The sequence below is a fragment of the Tiliqua scincoides genome, chromosome 4, assembly GCF_035046505.1.
Source record: "Tiliqua scincoides isolate rTilSci1 chromosome 4, rTilSci1.hap2, whole genome shotgun sequence".
NCBI lineage: Eukaryota > Metazoa > Chordata > Lepidosauria > Squamata > Scincidae > Tiliqua > Tiliqua scincoides.
Window position 1 is genome coordinate 87,750,340 of NC_089824.1, and position 10,015 is coordinate 87,760,354.

At 44.4% G+C, this 10,015-nt stretch overlaps 1 pseudogene; it reads right to left on the reverse strand.

The window, feature by feature from the left end:
- Positions 1–453: 453 nt before the first annotated feature.
- LOC136650839 (5S ribosomal RNA) lies at positions 454–575 on the reverse strand (annotated as a pseudogene).
- Positions 576–10,015: the final 9,440 nt, after the last annotated feature.

A 10,015-nucleotide genomic window follows, 5' to 3' on the forward strand; every position in this document is an offset into this window, starting at 1 on the left:
ATTTGTATAATAGATGTATGGAAGGGCAGGCAAATATTGTGATCATAAATTGACATTTGGTTATGGAATGGGTTAGCAAGCATAATGAAGAACATCTGCCAGTGAAATGAGCAAATCATAAGGCAGCCTCTGTCAACAATGTAATTAAAGGTCGATTTATTAGGAAAGGAGTAAATGTGCTATATAAAGAACTGAAAGATGAACCTGCTTCCTGATCATTTTTAGAAGATTCATGCTGGGAGATCCAATAAAAATGACAGAAATAGTATGGGGGAGACGGAGGGAGATGATGGTTTTGATTATACAGTATATCAGGTCTGAATGGAGGATAAAAAATGAGAGTGTAAAATACCAAACAGCATAAGTACTATTTATTATCTGTAAAAGAATTCTGGTATGCAGGCATATCAGATAAATGGTTGGCAACCTTCAGTCTCGAAAGACTATGGTAAAAGCCTACAGCACCCGGTATTCCCAGGCGATCTCCCATCCAAGTACTAACCAGGCCTGACCCTGCTTAGCTTTTGAGATCAGATGAGATCAGGCATGTGCAGGGTAACAGCATATCAGATAGCTTCACAATAATCTGCGGTTTCTGTCTGTTGAGTCATCCAGAATATGGGCTTACTTATTTCACCAGGTACTAGATCACCTTTTCCCTTGGGATAAATTACAGGTCTTTGTAATAAATAATGTGCAATAAATCACAGGCTTCAGTATGAAGAAGTTTAGGACTCAGTTGCCCCAATCCAGTTAAACAAGCAGGACTCTTATGTATACCAACCCTTACTGGAGCCAGAGTCAGTGATGTCAATAGGATTCGCGACACCCGGTGTGGGAGGCCTGCATGTCACCCCATACAGTGGGCGGGGCAACACCCCAGGTGGTGGGTGCGGTGATGTACTATTGCCCCGCCCCCACTGGTTTTTTGGCTGTACCTTTTGATAGAACAAAGATGGAACACATTTTGCATGAAATTACTCATTGATGGATATATAACATAATGGTATTATTCCTCCAAACTCTGATTTGAGTCATTTTGAAAACTTGTAGAGGCTCACATACACCCCATGTCAACTTACTAACACTTTATTGCAGCAGTTCTCAAACTTTTAGCACCGGGACCCACTTTTTAGAATGACAATCTGTCTAGGACCCATTGGAAGTGATGTCATGGCCAAAAGTGACATCATCAAGCAAATTAAAATAAATAATTATAAATAATTAAATTAGAATAAAAGAAACAATTTAAAAAGGGGGAGCCAGTCCTGTTCCACCAAGTGAATTTTTTCTGTAGCCTACCTGCAATAACACCCCCCAAAAAGAATCAGTGAGATTTCCAGCCTCCCCAGTGCCCAGTTTAAAGTTCTTCTATTTCAAGCATATCAAGATAAAGACTCACCTGGTTTTAGAAGTGCAAAATAGAAAACATTCCCCATTCCAGTTGAAGCCTCTTTTTTTCTCCTTTTTAGTAGGGAGGGGGGAGGCTGCCTTCTGGAGCATTTGTTGAGCTCCAGTCCCATCGGATCGGGACCATTCTGGTCCTCACATTCCCCTTTGCCTGGCCTGATCACAAGTCAAGGCACGTCTGTCTACTCACGAGTAAACGTGACCGTGTGGCTTAGTTTCGCTTTCCATAGGTCTCAATACATTCGCAGCTGGGAGGGAGGGACCTTCTGCTTGGGTGTTTTTTGGGGGCTGCATTCATTGGATCGGGACCATTCTGGTGTTGTTGGATTCCTCTCAGCCTGCCCTTTGCAACAGACTAAGGCAAGTATGCTTACACACGAGTAAATGCGCAATGTGGCTCAGTTTCACTTTCCATAGGGCTCCATACATTTTTTCTTTCCGGTTTTTTGGCCATAACCTTTGAAGCTATTTCTCTCTGTTTTTTTTTCATTGCATTCCACTGGAAATTCCGCATCCAACAGTATATGGCATGAAGGGGTTGCTCCTAAAATCCACAATTTAGTGTGTCATCCTCCCAGTGCACGTCACCCCTCTTGCGCATCACCCGGTTCAGCCTGCACCCCCTGCACCCTCATAGCAACGCCACTGGCCAGAGCCATTCATGCAACACGGTGCCTCACAAATAGAGTTTGTGATGGTCTACACTCAGCAATGGGGGGTTCTAAAATGCTACCCTTCTTGGACTGCACCACATCAGGCTACTGGTGTAAAGGGCTGCATGTTGATTGATACATCTGTTGATACAGATATAGATGCATACCTCCATCCAGATCTGCTTGTGACATGCATCTAGACCAGGGCATTCCAAACTCTGGCCCAGAGCTGGATCCAGACTTTGGACTAAACCCTCCACCCTATGAGTTTACAATTCCACTGTTTCGCCACATGACTTTCACTTAGACTGGGGGACATGGGCACCTGTCCAGTTGCATCTGCCCAGATGCCCTTCTGGGATGCCAGGCAACACTGTCCAGAGTGTCCCTGTCCTCCAATTTAAGTAAAAGTCATGCAGCAATGTGGTGGAACTGAAAGCTCCATCCAAATGGGGACCAGATTTTTGTAGTACAGTAGTCGCAGTTTGGTGACCACTGATCTAGACCTAGACCAGGGCCAGTGATCTGTGCTAGGTAAAAGATTACATCCTTTTGTCCAGACCAGGTTTGAACAAGTCTCTGCTGCTTTCTCATGGTCACCCATTACCAAAACCTATACACTGATCCTGCTATATAATGTGCATCTTTTTACAGATGACTTCCAGCATTGCTGCACAGCAAATACTGTATATGAGAAAGCCCTTAAAGGTCACATTTAATCAACAGGAAAAACAATAATGCTCATGATTGTCTTTATAATCCTATCTGGTTTATTTTTCCTCCGACTGCCTTTGCAAAAGGGATTGCATTGTCCAGTTTGACAGAACCAGGCCAGAGAGATCCTGAGGTTAAACGGCACAGTGAATTGTAAGTGTTAGGAGTTCATTAAAGCATGTAGGTAGTCAGCATGTTCCTTAACCGATAAGCAATGAATATTTTGATTTGATCCAGCACTGGGGATATATTAGCTGCATTATGGTCATTCTAATGAATGCTCTGATGTGTGAATTGCAGTTCTGACCTGCTTTCTTTTGCTCCTTTTTCTATGTATTTTATATCCTAGATGAGGAAAAAAAATCCCTAGATGAAGGCATCCTTGGGGCTAATTTATATATGTAGCACCATCAAGTGGTAAAGTTTTCCTTGGGCTGTACGACTTCAGACTGAAAGTGCAAGGTTGCTCACCCATGGAGGGGGGAACGGTCCCTGCAAATAGAAAGTGGGTATGTCAGGAGAAAAAACAAAACAGTGCTTTTCTCTTCATGTGCTACTTTTCTGTAAGGAGGAGTCCTTTTTTCCCCCCACAATGAATATTCAAATAACCTCTCCTCTCAAAATTGCCAGAGAGCCTCACTTTCCAACCCTCTTGGCATGGACTTCCATGGAGGTTTGGTGAAAGCACAGTCAAACCTTGGCCAAAGACAGTGTCTGACAGGGCATCATGGGTAGGAGAGGAGCCTTCTTGCCCCTAATGCCCTTCTTTGCTCTCTGCCTAAAACTTCATTAAATGCCTGGTTTCTCTGACTGCTTTGACTCCAAGACCAAAAAGGTGTGTTTTGCTCCAGCCCTGGGGAAGTGCCCAAGACTGTCTTCACTTAATCATGATGCCTCTACTGAATAGCTACCAGTCTTTTGTTCTCTAAAGCAGCACTGTAGTCTTGCCCATAGCTCTTCTTTTAGGCTCTAGATACCCCTGCACCACAATCAAGCTCTTTTGTTTTGTCCAGAGGCACGGCCATCAGGGTCATTCATTGCTGAGCATTAGTTATTTTTTGTTCAGGTAGATATAACTACATCATCACCACTGAGCTGCATGAAATCCTCTGCCTCTGCTAGAGAGAAGGTGGAGTACCATAGGACATGAGGGATCCAAACATCATCACGCTGTACAAGAACAAAGGCAACAGGGGTGACTGCAATAACTACCGTGGCATCTCTCTCCTTAATGTTGTAGGAAAGCTATTTGCCTGAGTTGCACTGAAGAGGCTCCAGGTACTTGCAAAGAGCGTCTACCCAGAATTGCAGTGCAGATTCCAAGTCAACAGGTCCACCACCGATATGGTATTCTCCCTTAGACAGCTGCAGGAGAAATGCAGAGAACAACGACAGTCACTCTTTATAGCCTGCATAGATCTCACGAAGGCTTTCAACCTGGTCAGCAGGGATGGCCTCTTCAAGACTCTCCCCAAGATCGGATGTCCACCTAGGCTCCTCGGTATCATCAGGTCTTTCCATGAGGACATGAAGGGCACTGTAGTCTTTGATGGCTCCACATCAGACCCCTTTGACATCCTAAGCGGAGTGAAGCAGCGCTGTGTTCTCGCACCAACCTTGTTTGGGATTTTCTTCTCTGTCCTGATGGGACAAATGCCCCAGACGTGACCCTCTAGGACCTTGCGAAAGCCTCCAAGGCTCCTGATAGGGTTGGAAATTGTGCTTCTGGTTTTTAGAGGCTTCCCCAATGCGGGCTAAGGTCGCATGAGGCTAGGGGGGTGGTGACAGCCCACGGAGGGGCGCCATTGCAGACCTTTGCCCCATGTTCCAGTGTTAAAAAGTTTGGGAACTACTGCTCTAGCACCTTTAAACATTGATTCAGTGGACCATGGACAGAGATACTGTTCCTTCTATCACATCTTCCCTTTTTCCTGCAAGCAGATCCTTTAGTCCTTCCATCTTTCCTTTTCCCTTCATTCTATTTTTCAAAGAAGGATCCTGGAGATCTGCTTCCTTCAATTTGGTCCTCTTGACTGATCCAGCAAGAACACCAAGCACCAAGGAAAGGTATATCTTCTGTTTATAAATTCTTCAAAGGCCTAAATTACTGGCCAAGAGTGCCAGGTGGCCAAGAATAAACTCCTCAATCTTAAGTCTTAAAACAGGCAATTCTCTAGTGACCACTTCTTCAAATCTTTTTCCATCGTAACGGCCAATCTGCAACCATGCCTCCATGTCTCAGTCAACCTATATATAGGTTGTTATTACCCTTGTCTTGCTCACTCTAGAGCCAGTTACACTTAAGAATCCAGTCTTCTAGTCTTCAGAGAGCACCAGTTTTCATCATAAGACAAACCCTGTCCCTGAGGAAAGTGGTAGTGAAGCTAGGGAACATGGCACTGCCAGGGCTTGCTGGCATTCGGGCTGTGACCATGCATACTTTTCATTGCTACATAACACCTGAACAGGACTATTGTGGCATAGAAGAGTGGAGTCCAAAAGTTTGCATATTTTTGAAGATGTAAAGATGGAGAGGTGGGGACCCGTTGTAGCATGTGGGGGTGGGGAGCAGTCTGCCCTGGGTGACACATCCTGAGAGTGATGAGTGTGCCCCCTAAGTCCCCACCAAGAGGAGGCCCATGTCACACTTGACGGCAGATGGACTCTCCTGCCCTGAAGGCTCTGAATGGCTAGAAATCTGAGGACACTAGTTCTTTTCAGACAATTATTGAATGAATTCATGTGGGGAGGGGGGACAGGAGCATGGCACTTGATTCTGCCTTGAACTGCATGCATTCATTTCATGTATCAGGGTTGTGATTTTGCTCATTTTTGGTGTGCATTCACTCATCCTTAATGACTGTTCGAAAGTGGTTGTGGCAATGAGGATTCCCAGTTGATAATATGGCAACACTGATAAAATGATCCAATACAAGCATTGCCACTTCAGTCCGCTGACTGTACTGTATAACCCAAGTTCACATGCAAACTTCCTAATACACCCCCTTTCAAGTATTGGTAAAACAGGTTCGGGCTGCTGAACAGCCTTGTCTTTGAAGCATACAAATGAAATTTTAGGTAAGGTTTCAGAATCTTTTCTTCAACCATCTTCTATTCAGGGAACCGAGGGGGTTATTTAAATGTAAGACTTGTCAAATTAATGTTTTAAAAAAGCACTCAAGTAAGCAGCAAGAACTAGTGGGAGATTACATTTGAAATCTAAGTGCTATAGGCATTTTCTGCCATTGTTCTTTCTAACAAAGGGAAATATTCACGTTCTGGTAATAAACCGGCCACCTGTTCGGATGAAAGTTTGCCCCTGACTGATTTGATTGTTCTTTGAAAACTCTCGCAGGCCCAGTCGTGAGAAGGGAGGGGAGAAATACACCTGACAGGGAAAAGGGGGAAGCAGGAATATTTTTAAGGCCAGAAATTCAGTATTATAACCCCAGAAGCATAAGACACAATTCATTAAGAATTACGGAATTGCTTCTCTAGGCCTTCACTCTCCAGCCACTTAGTTGTGGGACACAGGACCCTGCCCTCAGTCACCTCAAGGGGTAGTCAGAGACCTTTTCCTTGCTATACCTTTCCAAATAGGTGGAGCTCCTTCTCCCCCTGCTTGCTTCCCCACTCTTTCCTCTGTCTCTGATTTCACTCCTCCTCTTTCCTTTCTTCCCCGTCATGTCTCCTTCCATTCTTCCCCTCTCCCATCTTCTCTCTGTCCTCTTATAGGTGACTTCTGTACCTGCTCTCCTTGGTATTCTGGCCTTCTAGGCTGTAAGATCATCAGGAGGCACCCCCAGCCACAAAATAGCTATACATCCCTCTTCTCAGTAACACGGCCAACAGGGCTCAGAACCCCTAAAGGCAGAAAGGCTGTTAGCGTCATGCCCGTCCCACCATTGCCCGTCCCACCTTGTGCAGGTAGGCTGCAGGGCAAGCTCCCATTGGTCCACGCCACCTGTGGGGGCAGGAGCTAAGCTCACATGGATGATTTTCACTTGCATGAGCTCAGCCCGGGTATGTAGCAACCCTGCCTTCCCTCCCTTGACACAGTCTGAGACTAGCTGGTCACTGTTATGGGGCAGGGTAGGAATTTTTTACTGTGACTGGCTGTGGGTGGCAGTTTTTTCGCCTACCCCAACCGCCATCTTCGGGATGGGGCTTGTTAGGAATCCCCTGTTAATCACTTGGTGTGATGCATGCGGGACAGGGATAGGTAGGGCAACTCAGTGTCCATCCAGGCAGCAAGGTCAGGAGGTGAGTCAGAACTGCTCACATGATGCCTGGCCAGCTCAACCAGGCATGCTGGCAAACCCCCTTGACTGGTCTAGCTATGCCTGCATAGTTTGCCCTGTAAGCCAAGCTGTCCAGCTGCCCTGCCCCTTTTGGGGTGACGTTGACAGGTTGTACCCAGTTGACCGACTGACGACAGTCCAACTCAGTTGGTTCAGCCTTGACCCTGGGAGAGGTAGATGGCTAGGTCTGTTTCTCCCAATTTTAGGACACTGCACATTGGGTGGGCTAGTCCCTTTTTCCCCATCTAGCCCTGCTGCATTTTGTTGCACATCATTTAATAAAGTGACCCTGTTGCAACCTAAATGTCACCCTGGCATCTTTATTTGGTGGGTGCAGGGGTAAACTTCTCACTATTCTTTTGCACCAGAGAAGAGGAAATACAAACATGATCAAAGATTTCATTTCCACAAGGACCAGTTCTCTCACACATTACAGCAGCCTCCATAATCTCCCCAAGTGCACATGGCTCACTTGCATAGAAGCGCCATCTCAATGAACCAGTGTCATCATATAGTTGTTCGGCCTGCAACCCATGCTGTTTCTGTAAGTATTAACAAGGCAAGGGTCTGATAGTTGAGCTCCTGACATGGGAGTAGCTGTAGTACATGATTAGCTCTAATTCTAGACTTGGTCATTTTGCTCTGAACATTATAGCAAAATGTTCTCTTTGCAGAGAATGCTGGGAATGGTAGTTTGGGGTGAGCTAGCTATCTCTAATAGAATTGCCAGCATTCTCCCCATAGTATTCCCATAATTCATCTGGAGACAGTTACATTGATGTAAAACTGTTACAGGTTAGTAGTGAAGATATACCCTACGTTATTGCCATGCAGTCTACTATTGAGTAGCAGACGTACTTAATAAAAGCTAATAATTATGTTCAAAGAGTAATAATGATGCTTAAGATCCTGGTTCAGTACTTTCATTTAGGGAGTTCCCAGTGACCTGTACAGGGACCACTACAGACACAGATATAAAGAACCTTCAGACACTTCAATTACAGTTGGATAAAGAAGAGAGTAAAAAACTGAGGAGAGACCTACAGTACAAAATGAGTTTCAACCCAGGGGAGAAAACAAGGACAATGGATTTGGAAAAGCAATATCAGCAAGTAGAAAGAACGGGAACAGAGGCTTTCAGAAAATTGAAGAAGTAAAAAATCATCCCTCTAAGATATGCCAACCTTATTTGCTCTTTGACAATCTGTTTGTTTAGACAGTTCTGCTTATCTCCCAAATGATAAGTTGATTTTGGTGATGTTTTCATCAAACCAAAGACATCCAGTTGATGGTGTCGGGTTTCTATTTTCATTTTCCATATATAATTAGAACAGCTGGAGATGAATAGCTACACATCCTGTTTGGTGCTTTGGTTGTCAGAAAGCTCCTCAGGAGAGTGCTTGAGTCATATAGCCACTATGAGTTATAGTCTCCCAGCACTGCACAAATGTACGGCATGGCAACAGTGTGTACAGGTCCAGAGAAAATTAAGTATGCTAAAGTCCCTTTGAAACCCAATGGGATGTGGGGTGCAATTCTATGCACACTTACCTGAAAGTAAGCTCCAGTGAAAAATATGGGTAAACATAAATAGGATTTGGCTGTTAATCACACAAGCAAGTCCCATTCAATTCAGTGATACTTTCTCTGAATTAGGCCCAATAGGTTACACTCTGCTAGCGGCACTGAGATAGAGCTTCTAATAAATAACTCTGTGACTGATCCACTGTAGTTGTAAAAATGTTCACAAATTGCCTGATATTTTGTGTACATGGACTTTGGTTTGCCTTCAACAGGTAGGGAAACAAACCTGAAAATGATCCCAATGAAGAGAGATATTGATTTAATCATAAGAACACATTCACCCCAATCCAATATGTTTGATTATGTTTTTGGTATGGATAAGAGTTTTGAACTGTGCATGCCCAGTCTGGTCATTGGGGTTTAATTTAAGGCAGATGCAGAGATGACTACACTGCTGGAATTTTTCAGGCACATTTGGGTTCCATCAATGAAAGATTCTGCAAGATTAATAAGTATCTTTGAGTAACCTGGTAACCACTACAGCCAAGATCAGGATTATATTTATAAAACCCTTATAGAAACTGTGTTCATCTCTCTCTCTCTCTCTCTCTCTCTCTCTCTCTCTCTCTCTCTCTCTCTCTCTCTGTTTATTTATAATATGTTAAAATTTCACTTTAAAATAAAATTTCAATATACTTCCATTTCATGTACAATGGATGGTTTTACAAAACTTAATTTAAAACCATTTCCAGACATATCATCCTTTATGTCCTCTTCACTGTATACTAAGCTGCTCAAAACAATAAAGGGAACACTTAAACCACATCCAAGATCTGAATGAACGAAATATTCCTATTAAATGCTTTGTTCCTGACATAGTTGAATGTGCTGACAACAAAATCACACAACCATCATCAATGGAAATCATATTTATTAACCCATGGAGGTCTGGGTTTGGTGTCATACTCAAAATTGAAGTGGAAAAACACACTACAGGCTGATCCAACTTCGATGTAATGTCCATACAGCAAGTCAAAATGAGGCTCAGTAGTGTGTGCGGCCTCCACGTGCCTGTATGACCTCCCTACAATGCCTGGGCATGCTCCTGATGAGATGGCGGATAGTCTCCTGAGGGATCGCCTCCCAGACCTGGATTAAAGCATCCGCCAACTCCTGACAGTCTGTGGTGCAACGTGGCGCTGGTGGATGGAGCGAGACATGATGTCCCAAATGTGCTCAATCGGATTCAGGTCTGGGGAACGGGCGGGCCAGTCCATAGCATCAATGCCTTCATCTTGCAGGAACTGCTGACACACTCCAGCCACATGAGGTCTAGCATTGTCTTGCAGTAGGAGGAACCCAGGGCCAACTGCGCCAGCATATGGTCTCACAAGGGGTCTGAGGATCTCATCT